We start from the raw sequence: 21,998 nt of genomic DNA, 5'->3' as shown, positions 1-21,998 counted from the left end.
AAAAAGTTAAACAAAAATGCCAAAAACCTTTAGGCAAGCAAGAGAGGGCCCCGAGGGCTCCATCTTGCGCCTCCCTTATCCCTAAACGTATTTGCCTTTTTTTTTTTTTACTATTTTGAAAAACATTTTAAAATAGTTCAACTAGCCGATCTACATCGAGACATTGTGAGCTTGTAGATCGGCTATTTGAACTATTTTAAACGTTTTTTTTTTTAAATAGTAAAAAATTGCAAATTAGTTTAGCGATAAGGGTTAAGGGGTGTCTATTGTGTGCTGCACCTTCATGCTTGGCGTTTATATCGGCTTCAACTCATTTTAAATTGAATTACGCGCTAGTATGCCCCCATCTGCCTTCTCTCTCTCACTTCCCTCACCTTAACCCACCCTGACTTGCATACTAACCTTTCTACTAGGAATAAGGAATAATGTCTATCTACCAAAAAAAATAACCTTGTCTGTTTAAATGAACTAAGCTATCCATTCAACATTCGTAACATGAATAAGTCCGTGGTTCTCAAAGCGGTGTCCATGAGGGGGTTTCCAGCAAAATGAAGAACAGTTTAATTTCACTATTATTTCACTGAGTAGAAGTTAAACCAATGAGATAATGTATAAGAATGTATTCTGATTATTCTCTCTCTCCACTGTTATAATTACAGTGTAGACAATTGTAGAATTCCACGCTAAATGTAATGACAATTTTCTTTTTGAGGGTCCCTAGGCACAACATTATTTTCAAAAGGGGGGCCTCTTGCCTATCAATCTGGGGGTCCTTGACATGAACATGTTTGAGAATCACTAATCTACATATCTTCTTACTAACTAACCGATCCTTCCTTCTTACTATACCTACCTATAATATCTAATAAACCAGTGGTTCCCAGACCTGTGACTAAAAAGTGGGCCCAGGACCCAAACTAGTGAAAATAGCAGAGCTACAAGGAACATTTCTTAGATTTTTATTTGTTCATTAAACTTTGATGTGATTTAATTCATGTTTTTTTTTTATTAATTTTTTGCTTTTTGGGAATGTTTTTTTTTATTTTTATTTTTTATTATTGCAGGAAACAAAACATGAAAGTACCCATACAAATTTGTCCGTGACCCACAAATAGGTCCCGACACAGTGTTTGGGGACCACTCTAATAACAATAATTCCGTCTACTCCTCATGCGATGACCTTATTCATAGGTCAATGGCTCCCCCGCCACCCCCACTCTGCTTTATTTTTTATTTTTTTTAGCCTGAACCCTGAACTACCTATACTATCTTCCACCTATACCTACCTAATTATAATGAACAATTATCATCTAATAATTATAAGGCCACTTAAGAGATTCTTTTGAGTGGTGCAACCACTCCTACAACCAGCAATGTCCGTGTGTATCTGAGCACCAGTATATGACTATTAGTACCAGTAGGGGCGCTGTGCCAGAAAAAGAGAGAGATAGTGCTGCTCTGTTGCCTGCTAATGAGAGAGAGAGAGAGATAGAGAGGAGGAGGGGGGGGGGTAGTTGCACCACTCAGTTCACACGGGTGTGATTTTTTTAAATGCCGAATCATCTATCATTGTATTGTGAGCATGCATGTGAATCAGTGTGCGTCATACTGTAACTATAACTTCCCAGTGAGTTCGCTGTCCCAAGTTCTTGTCACAGCATTTGAGGGAATGTATCTGGTCTAAAAGGTGTAAAACGTGCTACCGACTAGGGTGCAACAGGGTGCAACCATTTAGGCCTGACGTCGAAATAAAAAAAAGTTATGAAACCAAATGGACCTGTAAGGACTCTCAGAGTTATGGGCGTTCGTGGACTATACTAATGCATAGTAAACTGGGGGTCCTTGAAATGAGAATGCTGGTGGTGTAAAAGACTAAAACCTTTTCCTGTCAAGGACCCCGCAAATTGATATTTGGCCACAGACACCCCCCCCCCCCCCACATCTGAAAATGCCTCGTGCCAGGGATCCCCAGAAGAAAAGATTCATGATCAAATTCAATTCAAAATGGTTTAAAAATGTTTCCAAAACGAGATGCTTTGAAGATATTTTACCCCTGAGGACCCCTGAGGGGTTTCCTGGACTCGCAGACTGTTATTGTCGCTCAATCTCTGTCGTCAGTTCATTTCATTGTTTTTTACCCTCTACGCCAAATCTCTTGCTAACTTCACGTATTGTGACATAATGTTCAGTACAGAGATTATATAGGGTTCATGTGGTTCAATGGATTAATTAAGAATAATGGCTACTTGTTCATTATGTTCTCTATGGTGGTTGTTTTGACACTGTTATATTTATTATATTATTGGTATACAAATAAATGCATAAATGAACACATATTAGAAACAAAATAATGCATTATTTATCATCTTGTACCCTGTCACTTCCTTTGAAATCCCATTTTGGATTGTGTATTTAATATACATATAGATATCTATGGAAAATAACCTATGGAAAAGAAACATTAATCATACAAAATGAACTGGGAAAAGTCTTTATAGATTATACAATCCACATTATAGAAACCTTTTCAGTCCATTGTTAACAAGTTGGGAAATGTGTTTACACAAACACTGCCGAAAATAGCAGACCTACGAGCTTGTAGATCTGCTATTTTGGCAGAATGTTCACCCCAGAGTGGAGACTCTATGGTGGTTAAATATATACTCTATATGGTTCCAGGTTTGACCACTATACTGACTTTATCATCACTTTTATCTGTTAGTGGTTCTTTTCTCTCTTCTTGTTTTATTTTATCATTATCAATCGCATATATTTTTTATTTATTGTGTATGATAAAAGGAGATGTTTTTAAGATAAAATGATTGTAAATGTTCCATTGTGTTTGAGTCTTTGTCCTTACTGGAATTACTTTTAGACAACATTTAGTGGTTATCACTACATGTATGCTCTATAGCAGGGATACTCAAATAGATTTACCTGTGGGCCACATTACAAAAATGGCAAGGGGCCAGGGGCCAGTAGATAAAATTACGACATTAATGATACTTGATAACTTCTCTCTTTCAATTGCTTTATTTTCGCAAAATGTATCAAAGTACAATGTGCATGCACACAATATGTAAATAAATAAATGTGTTACATTTTCTTGCATAAACACAAAGAGCTGTTTCCATAACTGCACAAATTATTGCACATAACATGAGTAGCTGTTATAATAACATAACATGAGTAGCTCTTTGCCTGCCTGCCTGCCTGCCTGCCTGTCTGTCCATGAGTAGTTATTTGTCTGTCTGTCAATGAGTAGCTGTCTTACTGTCTGCCTGTCTATGAGTAGCTGTCTGCCTGCCTGTCTATGAGTAGCTGTCTGTCTGCCTGCCTGCCTGTCCAATTGTCCATGAGTAGCTGTCTGTCTGCCTGTCTGAGTAGCTGTCTGCCTGCCTGCCTAATTGTCCATGAGTAGCTGTCTGTCTGCCTGTCTATGAGTAGCTGTCTGCCTGCCTGCCTAATTGTCCATGAGTAGCTGTCTGTCTGTCTGCTTGTCTATGAGTAGCTGTCTGCCTTCCTGCCTGTCCAATTGTCCATGAGTAGCTGTCTGTCTGTCTATGAGTAGCTGTCTGCCTGCCTGCCCAATTGTCTATGAGTAGCTGTCTGTCTGTCTGTCTATGAGTAGCTGTCTGCCTTCCTGCCTGTCCAATTGTCCATGAGTAGCTCTCTGTCTGTCTATGAGTAGCTGTCTGCCTTCCTGCCTGTCCAATTGTCCATGAGTAGCTGTCTGCCTGCCTGTCCAATTCTCCATGAGTAGCTGTCTGTCTGCCTGTCTATGAGTAGCTGTCTGACTGCCTGCCTGTCCAATTCTCCATGAGTAGCTGTCTGTCTGTCTGCCTGTCTATGAGTAGCTGTCTGCCTGCCTGCCAGCCAGCAAGTTGGTTAACAGAAAATAAATTGTTATGGCTGAGTAAAATAAAATACAATAAACACAATTTGCCTGAAAATAGATTACCCAGCTATGACCTTTTTCATGAAAAAAAATGAGTAGTGATATGGCTGACTGAGTAAAATAAAACAATCTACCTGAAAATAGATAGCTATAAGTGAAGAGCAATTTCCGCAATTTCCGCAATTACCATTTCCGCAATTTCCGCAATTTCCATTTACGCAATTTCCTCAATTTCCATTTCCGCAATTTCCGCAATTTCCATTTCCGCAATTTCCGCAATTTCCATTTCCGCAATTTCCGCAATTTTCATTTCGCCATTTCCGCAATTTCCGCAATTTCCATTTCCGCAATTTCCGCAATTAGAATTTCCGCAATTTCCGCAATTTCCATTTCCATTTCCAACTATTAATGGCAGCTGGGTTTCATCATTCAAATAAAATAGAATTCTGTCCGTTTAGCTATAAAATTATGTCAGGGAATAGGGATACACAGTAGATGTCTTTCATTTGCATTGCATCTCCCCCCCCCCAAGCTTTTATTTTCGTTCGAGTAATAGTACAACTCTAATAGTATTACTTATAATAATGTAATTAAAGATAACTTCATTCAGATTTATTTATTTTTATTTCATTTTCCAGATTTTTTTTTCTTCTTTTTTTTAGATTTTCATTGGTGGGCCAGTCATAATGGTCCCGCGGGCCTGATGTGGCCCGCGGGCCTGAGGTTGAGTATCACTGCTCTATAGTACAGTACTTACTCCATTTGCACTTTTTATAATTCAGCTTACTGTGGAGGCACATGCTGGAACTTTTTACTTTTAAATGTTTTGTAATTTCTGAATTATTCAACTTAAATGCCCAATGCATTTTTTTGAAATTTTGAAAAAAAAAGTTATCCTCGTTTCTCATCATTTTGGACCATGGGCATACTATAGCACGCCGTTTTTCCTCATTTTTGAGGATTCGATGGGTTATAGCCCATGTTTTTTGAAATTTTGAAAAAAAAAGTTATCCTCGTTTCTCATCATTTTGGACCATGGGCTATAGCCCATATCGTACGGCATACTATACAACTATAGCACGCCGTTTTTCATCATTTTTGAGGATTTGAAAAAAATGAAAAAAACGATGGGTTATAGCCCATGTTTTTTGAAATTTTGAAAAAAAAAGTTATCCTCGTTTCTCATCATTTTGGACCATGGGCTCTCTGATATAGGCCTATATTGATTGGGCTGTTTTATAGCATATGGGGGGAAGGGGGGGCACAATCAGTACTTGATGAGGTAACAGATAGGTGAGCACCAAGGAAGTAACTAAGTACAGTAAATTATGCATGATTATATCATGTACACTTTAGTTTATATGATGTAAGGTGGGTGCCTTAATGACTGCAAGTCCAGGGGACAGGGGTGCTTTTGATTGATTGATTGAAATATTTATTAACAGTTTGCAGAATTACAGTACCAAGTTGACAGATATAAATCTGAGTGAGGCTATTCAAATTGCCAAAACGACCAGATACCTCAACCTTGTAAATCTTCACTGGAAAAAGACCTGAAAGGATTTTGACACAAGACACAAGTTCTTAAAGTATTCTTTAGTTCTCCAGATCCAGAGCGTGTACAAATGTAAAGAATATAGAGGAGAGATAATTCTCCTAAGTGCTCTGAATGAAAGTCACATCATTTTGCACAAACATCTTTATCTCATGGGGTGAGTGTGTATGTTTAGCCTCATCTTTAAGGCCACAGTTGTCATGTTATCCATTTAATCTTATTTCCCTTTGGTACAATGGTCAATCTGGAGTGGGTGACAGTTGATAGTGGAATTAATACACACTCAAATATTGATATGACATCACTGGGAGACAGGGCAGTCCTGTGCACCAGATACAAGAAGATCTACAAGGTCTTTTTTAACATAGTAATAAGATGTGAACATAAAATATGAAACAATAAATCATAATTAACAAAATACCCATCAACAAGCTCACATCATGTCACGTTGCTTCATCAGCGCTGGAAGGGGGGTGCGGAGGGTGCTCCAACACCCCCTGCTGGTGGAGAGGAGCACAGCAAGTGAGTTGACAGATAGACGCAACATGACGAGACAGCAAAAACCTATTGTAGTTTTACTTTCACCTGCACCAGGTTTAAATAAATCTAACCCAAACAACAACACAATAAGAGTCACATACTGTTATTATGATTAACTCGGTTAACTAGGTCCTAAATAAGTCATTATTAGGCCAATTATACCCGAATAAGACCCGACATTTTCGATTTCCCTCCCACCCTTCAGCCCCCCCCTGGTATGAATACCTTCCAGCTCCCCTGCGTTGCTTGTATAGGCTACTGCTATTTTATGTCCCTGGGTTCAAGTGGTTAAACGTACGAGTATAAAGTTATTTTCAATGTCATGGAACAGGGTTACAATAAATAAATAACAATATAATTCAGGGGTGCCATCACTGCCATGGATGAGAAGATTACAGGGGTGATCTGAACCAAACATGAGAACCACTGCTTTACATTACTTCAGACGATTTTTCTAATGTTTTATTTGTTAACAATTTTGATTTTGGACAGACAATGTTACTTTGAGGTGCCCAGATGTATCCTTCGACATTCACTTCACAACTTCACAAGTCCCTCCCAGGGGCGTTTGGGTCTGTTTTGATTGATTGAAATCTTTATTAACAGTTTGCAGAATTACAGTACATTTCAAGCACAAACTCAATACAAAGACTGTTAACTGTGAGTGGACGACCCAATTAAGCCTTACACTTGTTTACAACAGGGTCCACATTGTTCAATTCATCAAAACATTTAGAGACAAACAAATAGACACTTCTATGTAGTTAAAGAACAGAACAGGAATTCATCATATAGGAAGCGAAAAGGGAAAAAAATATATATACAGTGAGGGGAACAGGGGGATAAAAGAAAACGAAAGACAGAGTGTAGGGCGCCTGCACACAACACCATGCGTTGATGCCATGTGTGCATATGTGCAGGCACCCAACACCACGTCCATACAAAAACATAGTACAATCCATAGTACAAAGACAGAGTGTAGGGCGCCTGCACACAACACCATGCGTTGATGCCATGTGTGCATATGTGCAGGCACCCAACACCACGTCCATACAAAAACATAGTACAATCCAGATAAAAATTCAGCTTTTACAGAGGCCAGTTTCGAATTGCAGCCATCCGTAGGTGCCCTTTGAGAGCAGTTTTGAAGGAGCCAAGGGATTCACATGTCTTAATGACTGTTGGTAGGGCGTTCCACATTTTGGTCGCATAGGAGCGAAAATAATTTAGTCCCTTGTTTGTGCCGAATCTGGGTTGTACATGGTTTGTTGCACTCCCTCTGGTGTTGTGGGTGTGGACTTCGTTTACATTAAGGAAGTATTTAGACAGGTACATGGGTATCTTGGTGGTGTATCTAATCTTGTGGACCAGACCCATTGCAAGATGCTGTACTCTGTCGTCGACCCTAAGCCATCCCAGCCTGTCAAAGTGGGCAGGGGTGAGGTGGGTTCGGGGGGTGAGGCCAAGTAGGAGCCTGACCAGTTTGTTTTGGGAGGTCTGGAGCCTTGTTTTAAGGGCCTTTGAGGTGCTGTGGTACCAGGAGGTGGATGCATAGTCAAAGAAACCTTGTACAAGGGCTCCTGTTAAGGTCTTCAAGGTGTTTTTGTCGACCAGTGAGGAGATCCTGTAGAGGAATCTTGTTCTTTGATTGACTTTTTTGATTACGTTGGTGGCCATCTTATCACCGGAAAGATTGGCCTCCAGGATGGAACCTAGGTAGGTAATTTGATCCTTCCGTGTGATAATATCATCACCAACTCTAACCAAGAAGCCATCTGCCTTTTTGAGATTACTATTTGATCCGAAGAGAATGGATTCAGTTTTTCCCAGGTGTAAGGATAGTTTGTTATCAGCGAGCCAGGTGCAGATTCTACCGAGTTCAGAGCTGAGGGTCTTTTCAACCTGCAGTTTGTTCCTGTCCGAGACCAGCAGTGCTGAGTCGTCTGCGAACAGGAACAAGTTGCAGTCACAAGCTGAAGTCATGTCGTTTACATATATTAGGAACAGTAAAGGCCCTAGTATGCTTCCTTGTGGGACGCCACAGCTCACTGGGAGGGGGGGGGACAGTGTTCCGTTCACTTCCACCATCTGTTCTCTCCCCTCCAGGTAGGATTGCATCCAGCTCACTGATGTGCTATCAAAACCAATAGCTTTAAGCTTGTTAACCAGTATGGAGTGGTTCACGGTGTCAAAAGCCTTTTGGAGGTCCAGCATGACCATGCCGCAGTATTTTCCAGCATCCACCTCGTGTTTGATGTGGTCGCTCAAATAGAGAAGGCATGTGTCAGTGGAGTGGGATGTTCTGAAACCAGATTGGAACTCGTACAACAATTTATTAGTGGCAAGATACTTTTCAACCTGTTCATAGACTATTTTTTCCATCACTTTCGAGATGGAGCTTAGAATAGAAATAGGGCGGTAGTTGCCGGGTTCTAATTTACTCCCTTTTTTGTACAGGGGGGTTACTTTGGCCAGTTTAAAATCTCTGGGGACCTGTCCTTGTTTGATGGAGAGGTTAACTATGTGGGTGATGACTGGAGCTATGGAAATGGCTGAGTCTCTGAGAAATTTGGAGGGAATATTGTCATGGCCAGTGGCCTTGTGGGGTTGGAGGGCACTCAGTTTCTTAAGTACCTCCTCAGTTGTTACCATTGTCATTTTAAAATCATCTTTACAAACACCTAGGTTTTTGTAGAAGCCTTTGATGTGCTCTACACCAAAACGCCCAGAGTGGGAGGGCAGTTTGTTAACCAGCATTGTTGCAATGTTTGTAAAGAAGATGTTCAAGTGATTGGCTACATCAACCTTGTCAGTGATGAGGGTGTTATTTGATTTGATGTTTATGTTAGTAAACCTGGTTTTAAGTTTCTGACCACAGCCTAGTTGGTTGTTTAGTAGCTTCCAGAGCTCCCGAGGATTGTTTTTGATTTCCTCGGCTTTATCATTGATAAAGTTACTTTTGGCTGATTTGGTCATGGCAATTACACCGTTTCTTAGCTTGTTACATTGGGTTTTAAGGATGCACAGTTTGGTTTGGAGATCACTGTCGAAGCGCTTGGCTAGCTTGGACTTGCATTTAAGAAGTTCAGAGCATTTGTTGTCTCTGGCTTTCATTGCAGTCAGTATGTCCGAATTCATCCATGGCTCCGAGCGGGTTTTGACCCTGATGGTTCTCAGAGGAGCCATGTTGTTTAGTACTGTTGTAAATTTGGTTTTAAAGCCAAGCCATGCTTCTTCGACTAGTGAGCTCCTGAGCACATCGGACCAATCCAGTCTCTCCAGTTCTAGGTTAAAAGCCTCACTAGAGTAGGTTTTGAGGTCCCTAGATATGACTGTTTTGTGACAGTCAAATTTTAGCTTCTGTATTTTGCGGGTACAGAAAATCATAAAATGATCACTGAGCCCACATACAATAACCCCTTTCTTGGAGATTCTGGATTTGTCCGAGGTCAGAATGAGATCAATGACAGTTTGAGTAGAATCACACACTCTTGTGGGTTGGGTAATTAGCTGGCTGAAACCATGCAGATCACAGAGCCGACTAAACGATTTAAACACAGGCACTTCCTTACGATGCATGTCCGTATTCCAGTCGCCAATCAGGATTTTCTCTACAGATTCCTCCCCAGCTAAGCACCCCTCAAGAATATCATAGAACCCGTGCTGATCAGGCGGTCTATAGACGGTGCCAACTAGTACTGATTTAGCATTTTTGAAAATTAATTCAACCCACACAGTTTCAATTTCATCATGCTGTAATTCAGTACGAGTAACATATTCAGTGTCTTTGTGAATATACATGCACACGCCACCACCATGCCTGTTTCTGTCGTTCCTAATGACAGTATAGTTTTCTATTTCTATCTCTGGGTCCTTTGTGGACTCGTCCAGCTTAGTTTCAGAAAAACACAGGATGTTTGCCTTACCGTTTTGAAATAGATGTCTGATCTCTGCCAGTTTGCGACTGAGGCTATTCACATTCAAATGAAACATGTGAAGGCCGTTGGTTTCGACGATTGTGTTAATTTCGTCGGTGTTGAAATAGTCTGAGGTGTGAATGTGGATGGGCGGTGGAATTTCCGTGGCTGAGGTGTGAGTGGGGAGGGGCGGTGGAATGTCAATGCCATTGTCCTGGTCCTCAGTAGCCCTGGATTGACTGGGGGTGTGGGGGAGGGGGGGGTGTTCCTCGGTTTCAGCAAACATGGTTTCAGCAAACATAACGCCCGCGGTGAAATAAGGGGGTCCGCTGGCGTTGGTTGTATGCTGTGGGGGAGAGGCTGGAGAGCGTTCCCAGGCTGATCTTGGAGTTGCGTCCGTGGTCAAGTCCATGGAGGCGGCGCTCTGGAAGCCGTGGCGCGTTGCGATGGAAACGGCTGTGGCTTGCGGAAGTACCTCTTGCTGTAGGAGCAGTCTCGCTTGTGAGACTGCTTGAGATCGTGTAACCGGTCCAGGATTGAAATGAATGTCTCCCGATAGCAACAGGCATAAAATAATCACAGTTCTGCGATCCATTTTGCCAGTCGGGGGCTTGTACTTGCGATTCGGGTTCGCTGTTAACAGGCCATGAATCGCTGCCGACCCAAAAGAAATGTGTTTGCATTCCAAACCATTTAGGAGGAAAAAGTCGCTGTGAAACTTCTCTGCTTGGTTTCCGTATCGTTCCATCTCTTCTTGGTGTAGACTCCATGTTGAATTAAAGCATGCGTCCGTAATCCATAGGATGAAGAATAGGTAAAAGGCGGAACAAGTTGAAAACATAGCTACCGGTTCTTGGTTGGAGAGAGCTCCTGGGAATGCGACTGCTCAGGTCGAATGCTCAGACCACGACGAAATGGACGCACATATTGTTGGGAGTCTGCTCGGCGTGACTGTGAACATAAGCCAGAAAACTACAATTGAAACCCCGCCCGTATGGGCTGCAGGCTGCATCTGTTCCATTGGCTAGTGCCTATCACTGCCGGGTCACACGCTTCATTTTTATGCTTGTCGGCAGCTGACATCTGCCGCAGAGGAGAGCGTCAGCTGTCGGCTGGCCGTTGCGCAAGTCGTCGGCGGAAGTGGAGCATTTTCTCCATCCACCAGCTGTCTAAAAACCCGCTTTTTCGGCAGCCGACAGCCGAGACGTCGGCTGCCGACGATTATTTTAGGATTTTTTTAGATCGACGTCTACCGGAGCGTCGTGTGCCCGATCATGGGCTACAACTGCACAATCTTTGCGTTTATTATTAGTTAAATTATTATTAAGTTTATTATTCACCTGGTTTATTATTATTAAGTTTATTATTCACCTGGTTTATTATTATTATTATTATTAAGTTTATTTTTCACCTGGTTTATTATTATTATTATTATTAAGTTTATTATTCTCCTGGTTTATTATTATTATTATTAAGTTTATTGTTCACCTGGTTTATTATTATTATTAAAGCGGGGATGACACGCCCCTCGGGAAGCTATTAAGGCTATTAACGCTAGCATCTAGATTGTGACGTACTTACGGGCCAGCTCAATTTGACCAATAAAATTGATCTTGTATCTGGTCTAAATGTCAGAGCGGCTCTGGGCTCTGCGAGTTAGCGTTCCTGGTGGCTATCAACTCATGCTAGTGGTTTTGAGGTCACTTTTAGCTTCATAGCTGGGTAAAAGTTTGGTGGAAAAATTATTTTTTTTGCTCGAAAATCTCGTTAGAATGATATTGAGTTGACGTGTAAGTTTTAGGGTGAACTGTTGCATAATCGCAATTTCGCGTGACGGGTTCCATCGTACCTATCTTGTCTTATCTGTCTCCCCCCGCTGACACGCCCTCAGCCGGCTAAGTGCTGAACAGGGCTCACGGAGCCCTGGAGCTTCACGTAACGTTACTCTAGCGGCCGGCCTAACCTGTGTCCGCCCCTCTCTCTCTCTCTCTCTCTCTGTCTCTCTCTCTCACACACACACACACACACACACACACACACACACACACACACACACACACTCTCTCTCTCTCTCTCTCTCTCTCTCTCTCTCTCACACACACACACACACACCGATATGGGGGGGCGGTCTCTCTCTCTCTCCGTGCACAACTTGGAGCTCTCCAAATAGCCACCAGAAGTATGATGAAACTTGACATAGCGTTATTTAGGCTATAATGATCAACTTGTATGGGTGATCATTTTATGTATATCAAATATTATACCCCTCCATACACACACACACACACACACACACACACACACCGACAGTCAGAGAACTGACTCACTAAACAACACTAAACAACGTTGGATTCGTACAGTGCAGAATGCAGATAAGTGTAGGCCTATGTTCTTATTATAATTGTGAGTTTGTTTTTTAACATGCACCGCGAGTCCACGGGAGCCGATCTACAAGCTCACAACGCGTTGCACTGCGAGTAGCCTAGAGAAGGCTGTCAAGTGAGCAGCGCAATCGCGCATGCTATAGAAATATCCTAATAAATAAATAAAAAGGTGTCGCTTGCAGGGGCAGTTTCCTTATGGGACTTGCCTCTAGAATGCATGCATAGGCATGCAAGTGCACTCGGCATTTATCATATATATAGACTAGTACGAAGTATAATTAAATGATCACAGCCACAGGCATTCTAGGTCGGGACACATGAAATCCACGTAAATGCCTTTCCGCTAGCTTCACGTCATTATATCAGCGTAAACGCGAGAAAACATCAACTTCTTTTTTTTCACCGCTGGGGGGGGGGGAGGCGGGGCTGCGGATAGCCCCCATGAGGATCATCAGAACTATTCGGGTCTGCAGTTACAGCACACATTTTCTTATATTATGGCGACGAGTATAGTCACTCATGACGGACAATCGGACATATAGGCAATGAAACGGTCAGTAAAGTGGAATGAATCACAGCATTATATCGCCCCTTGCTGCAGAATGGGAAAGAATGCAGAATATTTTCATGGCTTATAATCTAGGACAGGTCAGACGATCAGTTGAGGCAATTTATTATTTGGTACAGAGTCACACTCAATTCAATTCAATGGGCTTTATTGGCATGAGAAAACATACGTTTACACACACTCAAAGAGTACGGCAATTTCCCCGTTTTGATGTGCCTTCTCATCAATTCATTATGCATAAACAAACATTTCACATGAACAAACAATATTGGTAAAACTAACACATTTGAGTACGTTATATACATTTTATTTTCACACATTTAGAGTCCGACCGGCTGAGAGCAGCCTGCATGACTACCAGAGGCTATACCGTGTGCGCACTAGGCTGTGCCCCGACGGTGAGAGGGGACAAACGGACGTGAGCAGGGCTGCATCCCAGCTCTCTGCCGCAGCATGGAACTCCGAGTGCGAAATAGCGATTATGCAACAGCTTACCCTAAGACCTACACGTCAACTCAATGTCATTGTAAGGAAGCTTTTCGAGCAATAAAATAATTTTTTTTATTACACTTTCACTTTGTATGACGCAAAAGGCCACCTCAAAACCACTAGCCTTTACTGCGCTAGCCACTCAGCTCGGCTAGATGCTAGGTCACGTCAGAGCCTGAGATATAGTCACGTGTCGTTTGAAACTGTTTTCATTCAGACCACGTGATGTACCTTATCAGCAATGTTAATCTCGGGCTTTGACACTCCCCCTTTAAGTTTATTATTCACCTGGTTTATTATTATTACGTTTATTATTCACCTCGTTTATTATTATTATTATTAAGTTTATTATTCACCTGGTTTATTATTATTATTATTAAGTTTATTATTCACCTGGTTTATTATTATTAAGTTTATTATTCACCTCGTTTATTATTATTATTATTAAGTTTATTATTCACCTGGTTTATTATTATTATTATTAAGTTTATTATTCACCTGGTTTATTATTATTAAGTTTATTATTCACCTGGTTTATTATTATTATTAAGTTTATTATTCACCTGGTTTATTATTATTATTATTAAGTTTATTATTCACCTGGTTTATTATTATTAAGTTTATTATTCACCTGGTTTATTATTATTATTAAGTTTATTATTCACCTGGTTAATTATTATTATTAAGTTTATTATTCAGCAGAAGGGAGGTGATTGTGAAGTCTGTTGGGGTCAATGACAGGGCAACAGCCAGAAAGGCCTACAGCTTTGATATGGTGAGCAGGCTTTAAAAAATACATGCACAACTGATTCCACATTTCAAATGTTTGTTCCATTACAACGTTTCCCCTTGACCAAACGACCAAAGACCAAACGTCTTTGGTCCCCAGGCAAAACAGATCGACGTCTACCGGAGCGTAGTGTGCCCGACCAAACGACCAAACGACCAAACGTCTTTGGTCCCCAGGCAAAACAGATCGACGTCTACCGGAGCGTAGTGTGCCCGACCAAACGACCAAAGATCAAACGTCTTTGGTCCCCAGGCAAAACAGATCGACGTCTACCGGAGCGTAGTGTGCCCGATTCTTGACGAGGTCATCATGGGCTACAACTGCACAGTCTTTGCGTTTATTATTAGTTAAATTATTATTACGTTTATTATTCACCTGGTTTATTATTATTATTATTAAGTTTATTTTTCACCTGGTTTATTATTATTATTAAGTTTATTATTCACCTGGTTAATTATTATTATTATTAAGTTTATTATTCACCTGGATTATTATTATTATTAAGTTTATTATTCACCTGGTTAATTATTATTATTATTAAGTTTATTATTCACCTGGATTATTATTATTATTAAGTTTATTATTCACCTGGTTAATTATTATTATTATTAAGTTTATTATTCACCTGGTTAATTATTATTATTATTAAGTTTATTATTCACCTGGTTAATTATTATTATTATTACGTTTATTATTCACCTGGTTAATTATTATTATTATTAAGTTTATTATTCACCTGGTTAATTATTATTATTATTAAGTTTATTGTTCACCTGGATTATTATTATTATTAAGTTTATTATTCACCTGGTTAATTATTATTATTATTAAGTTTATTATTCTCCTGGATTATTATTATTATTAAGTTTATTGTTCACCTGGTTTATTATTATTATTATGAAGTTTATTATTCAATAATGTAGTCTTTGCGTAAGCAAGCATTTGCACTAAACTTGTGTTGTAGCCACTTGAGGATGTGTAGTGGTGCAGCAGTAACCAACAGTTGCTGTCGCCTAGTCTAGGGTTATGGGATTGTGATTATTACTCCCTCCGGCTGGCCCATGGACGCGACTGTTTAAAATGTCCACTTTTTACCCTTTTCTGAACATCGTATCCAAATTAAACCAAATTCTTTATTTTAGTATTTAATTTAACTAGTTAAATAATTGGTATTTAACTAACTGTTCAAAATGGCACAGAACATGATCCGTGGCTGATGTATATTTGTTGTGATTGGTCAGCTATGGACAGACTGGGACCGGCAAGACCTTCACCATGGAAGGCGAACGAAGCCCAGATCTGCAGGTCACTTGGGAGGAGGTAAGTTTTTCAACTTTTTCACACAACCAAAGTACTGCAGGGCATTGTTCGGGGCAGTTACAAGCTGCATAATGAAGTGAACATGGTGATTAAAAAAAAAGATGAGGTCACTGTTTATGTGTTTTACCCGAACAGAACACCTCCAGTCTCTCAGTGGAATTATGAGACTCCTTTGCTCCACACTCCCTCAGTGAAGATTGAGATCCAACACATGGAATCTTCCACACAGGTTCAACGGTTGCATCAGACCTCCTTTGTGTTGAAACAGCAGAGCCGCAGTTCAGCTGTCTACACACTACAGATGATGACTTCAGGTTCCAGTCATAAATAGAACCCGCTGGTCTCCACTCTTCCTGGTGTTTCACCTCCAGGATACCAGAACAGTTACTGGTTCCTCCCTCCAACATGATGTCACCAGGCTCTGTACAGTGGCAAAAAAGAAAATAAACTACTATTACTTTCATTGTTAAATAGGAATGCAAAATTACAAGTATAGTTGGTATTTTACTGTTTTATCTCAGGCTAGCAATGTCATTTTCAAACTAGAAACATGTGCTCATCTGAGCACAGGACAATATAGTAGAGGTCAATCTTAGCCAATCAGGATGACATGTGAAATATTGGACAAGTCTCCCTTGATGACATTACTATAGAGGCCATTTGGGTGCCTAAAACATAACATATTTGCAGTGCCTTGTGCTTTGTGGTGCGGTGCTGGATTACTTCTTCAATTAGCCCAATTCCACAATTCAATTGTACTATGGTGGCAGCAAGGTACAAGGTAATAGCCTAAATAGCTCCTGTTTTACCACCTTGGTGATTCACAACCATATGCTTATATTGGATGTGATTTCTCATCCCATCAGAATCAAAGTAATCACAGACATGACAGTGTCTGCAGCTAGACACCTCATATTTTGAGGACATTACTAAAATTATTAGATTATACCTGAGCAGGTGAGTCCAACAGTCTTGTCAGGTGAGCAGGTGGTGTTTCTAGTTGAGTCTGAGGTTCTACAGTCCAGGAGAGCAGATTCGTTGCCTTCACACTGGAACTCTTTGGTCCACATCGAAGCGTTCACTTCTCCATAGAGCGCCCCCTGGAGGACTGAAGGAGCCCCACAGCCAAGATCCCTACAGACCACCTCTGCATCCTGCTGGTCAAAGTCATCTTCACACACTGAGACCCACACGACTGGTTAGACTTCACCTCCACTCTGCCTGAACACACACTGGTCCCATTCACCAACCTCACAGACTCTGGAGGGGGAGAGAGAGAGAGAGAGAGAGAGAGAGAGAGAGAGAGAGAGAGAGATCATTTTAATCATAGAACATTACACTTTTCCAGGACTGCTCCGCTCATCTCTGAAATGCCATTTTTTGAAGAGTGGGGATATTAGTTGAGATTTTCCAACATCACCGCGCACAAATAAGGAGTTGTCTAAATGTAATAACTAACTTTTCGGTATTCATAATTCCTAACATGTCTCTGTAATGGACGGTCAGGACTCGGTAACCTATTAATATGTGAGCATTTTGTTGGTGGTAGACTACTTTATTTTGTACTTTAGGTTAATACAACTAAAGAACGTGTAGCCCTCAGTGGCAAGGGAGGTGTGTGTTCTGTGTGACAGACAGACAGACAGACAGACAGACACCTGAACAGGTGTTACCTGAACAGATCACCTCCAGTCTGTGGGCTGAAGTATAAGACGCATTTGTTCCACAGTCCTTCAGTGAAGACTCAGAGCCAACACAGGGAGATGTTATCCACCATACAGGTTGATTTGCAGAACCGCAACCAGTCTTAGTGATGAAACAGCAGAACCACAGGCTAGCTGTCTATACACACTACAGATGATGACTGCAGGGTCCAGTCAGAATCATCCACTGGTTTCCACCCATCATGGAGTTTCATCTCAAGTTTTCCAGCACAGTTACTGGTTCCTTCCACCAACCTGACATCTGTACAGAGATGAAAGTAAGCAGTAAAAACAAAAGCTAATTTAGGAAATGCATTACTTTCATTTTAAGTAATCGACACAAAATATGCTACACATACTCGGATAAATGTGTGAAAACTGTGGCCGAGTCTTACACACAGTCTGTCCTGCAGGGGACACAGAAAGCACCACCGGTACGTTCCAAAAATATCTTTCAACCTAAATCAGAGTAAGTAAAGGGGCAGTGGTTCAGGGGTAGAGTGGCCGGTAGAGTAGCCGGTTCGATGCCGGGTTCCCCCAGAGTTAGTGTAGGTTCTAAGTAGATTAGACACTAAAGGTGGTTGCACACCGGCCGCGTTTTTCGAATAATCCGAAAAACGCGCTCGGTGTGTGGGGACCTTAACTCTGCCATCGGTGTGTGAATGTGTGTGTGAATGGGTGAATGTAATGCACAATCTATGTAAAGCACTCTGGATAAAAGCACCATTTACCATTTAAAGCAAATCACACACATGTTGAAAAGAATGCTAATTAAAGTGATTGAAATGATACGCTGCTGTCATAGGAGGAGGAGGCAGAGGAGATGGGTCAGGTGGGGTGTGTCCACATTTTAACACATACTGTACACCAGCGTTACTCAACCCGCGGGTCGCGGGCCGCATGCGGCCCCTGCTTCATGTCTCTGCGGCCCATCGTGGTCATGCCAATGAAATGATAGTTTTTGTACTTTCAGTGTGGGGAAAGCATTTGCAATCGTGATGAGATTCAGCTGATATAGGAAAGTGACCTGGTATCTGTTCTATTCTATTTGATGTTGTTCGTTTCATTAATGTATTTAAGTATTCTTTTTGTTTGAGTATATATTGGCTTTACTGCATCATTGCACTGGTTAGTTCTAGATCCTAGTGTTCATTTAAAATGAGATATTCCTCTATATCTGGGTAGTAAAAAAGAAAAGAATCAGGCCACAGCCCTGGCTCTCCTGGTCCCTCTGCACGTCCCCGATTACCTGAGCAGGTGAGTCCAACAGTCTTGTCAGGTGAGCAGGTGGTGTTTCTATAGTTGAGTCTGAGGTTCTACAGTCCAGGAGAACAGACTCGTTGCCTTCACACTGGAACTCTTTGGTCGACATCGAAGCGTTCACTTCTCCATAGAGCACCCCCTGGAGGACTGAAGGAGGCCCACAGTCAAGCTCCCTACAGACCACCTCTGCATCCTGCTGGTCAAAGTCATCTTCACACACTGAGACCCACGACTGGTTAGACTGCACCTCCACTCTGCCTGAACACACACTGGTCCCATTCACCAACCTCACTGACTCTGGAGAGAGAGAGACAAAGTGTGTTCAACATTTCTATTCATTAAAGGTAGGCTACAACAGATGAAAACATGAGCACACACACACACACACACACACACACACACACACACACACACACACACACACACACACACACACAGTTATTAATGGCTGAGTAGATTTTGTCAACCAGCTGTAAAAGGGCCATATCGGTGGAATGACGTTTCCTAAAACCATACTGATGCTCATATAAGATAGTGTTCATTTAAATGGTTAAACATTCTATTGTAGACCAGTTTCTCCAACATTTTCGAAAAACATGGTAACACTGATATTGGTCGATAATTATTAAAAAGTCTTGGGTCTCCAGATTTATGTAAAGGAATAACTTTGGCTATTTTTAAATCATTTGGAACCTCCCCCGATTGCAGTGATAGGTTGAGAATGTGGGTAATTGGTTTACTAATAAAAGAAGATACTGGTTTAATCAATGATGCGCTTATATCATCATGACCAGCTGCTGATATCTTCAAGTTGGCAATTAATTCCAAAACTTCTGTTTCGTTCGTGTCTTCAAATTTCAAGAGAGTAGGGAAGTTACCCTTAATGTAATCTAAATGATTACTATTGGGTTTTCCCATATCCTTGGACAGAGAAGAACCTACATTTGCAAAAAACATATTGAATTAATTTGCTATTACAACAGGATCATTTAGCATATTTTCACCATCCTTGAACTGAGATGGGAGGGGTACAGTAGACTTTTTTTTGTTGAGAAGTTCGTTAATAGTTCTCCAAGTGGACTTGATGTCTGATGATTCTCTGAATTTGTTAGAAAAATACTTTTTCTTGGATATCCTCAGTAGATGATTAGTGGAGTGGGATATGTAAGAATTTTTTTATATAGTTTATTCTTTAGAATGGAGGATTTTTGGAGACCTGTTGTAAACCATGGTTTCCAAAGACCTTCACCAGCTTTCTTCCTGGATTTAACCAAAGGAAAGCAGCGATGAAAGACAGAAGTCAACAAATTAATGAATGTTTGATAAGCAAGATGCACATCAGAGTACTCATAAACATCATCCCAGGAAATATTACGAATCAAACTCCCAAACCTCTCCCTATTCCTAGTGTTCAAAACTCGAAATGTATCGCTGTTATTTTTTCTCTCAAGTTCACTTCTAAATGGCAAGGACAGGAAGAAAACAGGGAAGTGGTCTGATATATCGGTCAACAGGATGCCTGATTGAGCTACATTGTTCAAAGAATTTGTGAATATGTTATCAATAAGAGTAGCAGAAGAACTGGTCACTCTTGTTGGTCTGTAGATCACAGGATAAAAATAGTTAGAGTACATGGTATTTAGGAAATCAGTAGTTGATGCATTATCCTTTTTAAATAAGTCAATGTTGTAATCTCCTAATAGGAAACATAACTTATTTTCTTTATTTATTAAGTCTAGTGTTAATGTCAGAATGTCATTAAAGGTTTTTATATCGGTATCGGGGGGTCTATAGATGCACCCCACAATAACGTTCTTGCCATTAAAAGATGAACATGAAGGAATTTCAACAAAAACAGATTCAACATCAGATGAATGATGCTCAAAAGAAAGATCATCCCTGACATAAAACTGAAACCCGTTATGCACATACATTGACACACCACCTCCCACTCTCTCTGATCTAAAGGAGTGAACAGCATTATATGAAGACATATCATAAAGTGTTTTGGTTGATTCTGAAAGAGCAATGATTGAAAATGCATTATTCATTGAGGATAGATAACTTGAGAGATGATCATACTTATTGGGGCTATTTAGGCTCTGTACATTCAGGTGAAAAGTAGAAAACAGATGTGAGCGCAGGGAGTTGGTACTCTCATATAATTTGTTAAATGTTACCACATTGAAATAATCGCTAGTGATTTCTTCTTTTGCATATTTGAGGCAATTAAGGTCAGGATCAATGCATGTGTTATATTTATTATTAGCATCCGTTTCAATAAGATTGAAAATCTTATTACAAAAGTAATTAAAGGGATCTACAGTATTGGGCTCACTTGATACAGTTACAGGTTCTGCAGAAGTTGGAAGTTCGAATTCGGAAATTACTTAGACCAGACCAGAGGGGTCAGAAAGAGTGATATTAACCAAATGTGTATCAACCATAACAGTTAAAAGAAATAAAACTTTGGCAATAGAAATATACCCAGGTTAGCCAGCCATTGGCACAACTGGTCTCGTCTGTAACGTTTGTATCGATTGCAACGGGCCTAGGGGGGTGGGAAATCAGCTGATCATATTTGAGATATGCAAAGTTCCCTTTATTTCGTTCTTCACGAAGAAGGGGAAGTAATTCTTTCCGTTTTAGTCAGACTTTTTCAGAAAAATCCTCATTGATGAAGATCTTAGAACCTTTGAGTTTTTTGCCCCTTTTCATAATCGCCTCCTTGTCTTTATATCTGAGCAATTTGGCAATTATAGATCTGGGTCGACCCTCTGGCAGAAAGGTGCCAATTCTGTGTGCCCTCTCTATCTCAATCAGTTTGGAGTCCAAATCAAGTTTTTCATACATCATCCTCTTTATCTTAATCTCAGTCTCTTGCCATGTTTCAGATTTAGAGTCCTCAATACCATCGATCAGGATATTATTTCTCCTAGACTGATTTTCTAGATAGTCTTCTTTAGAGGAGATCTTGTCAAGAGCAGATTGCAGTTGGCCAAGCAACAAAGTGCTTGACTCAAGTGCTGCCTGGTTCAAAACATTTGCATTTTTAAAACTATCTGTCTCTGCTTGTGTGAACTCCAGGCTATGTTTAAGGTCACAGACTGTTTTCACCAGCTCATCAACTCTTTTTGTGGTAGAGTCCATGATGAGACTTAAGAAAGATTTAAAGTTCTTCTCTTGTATATCCATCAGTTCTTTGAAAAATTGCTTTTGTTGATCTAACATATCATTAAGAACAGAGACAGTCACAAACTCTTCTTCCTGGATCGCATTCTTTTTGGGACCCATGGTAACTTATTGCAAAAAGTCAAACCAAAGTGGAGGGGGGGGGGGGGGGGGGGACGACGACAAAAAAGTCAAAAAACCAAAATAACTCACCAAAACAGCTAACAAAAGGTCTCACGAAACCGAGATGTTTTATGCAGAGTCAAACAGATCCCTGGCAGGTGGAGCCAGGTGATGTGTGGCTGCTGGAGGCTTTGTGGAGCCCGATGTTGTCTGGCAGCTGGAGGCCTGTCCTGGCCTGCCTGATGGAGGCCTGGTGTAGCCTTGCTGCTGGAGGCCT

This window comes from Protomyctophum bolini (assembly GCF_963924005.1).
Source record: "Protomyctophum bolini genome assembly, chromosome: 1".
Taxonomy (NCBI): Eukaryota; Metazoa; Chordata; class Actinopteri; order Myctophiformes; family Myctophidae; genus Protomyctophum; species Protomyctophum bolini.
Note: the sequence above shows the minus strand (reverse complement) of the source record.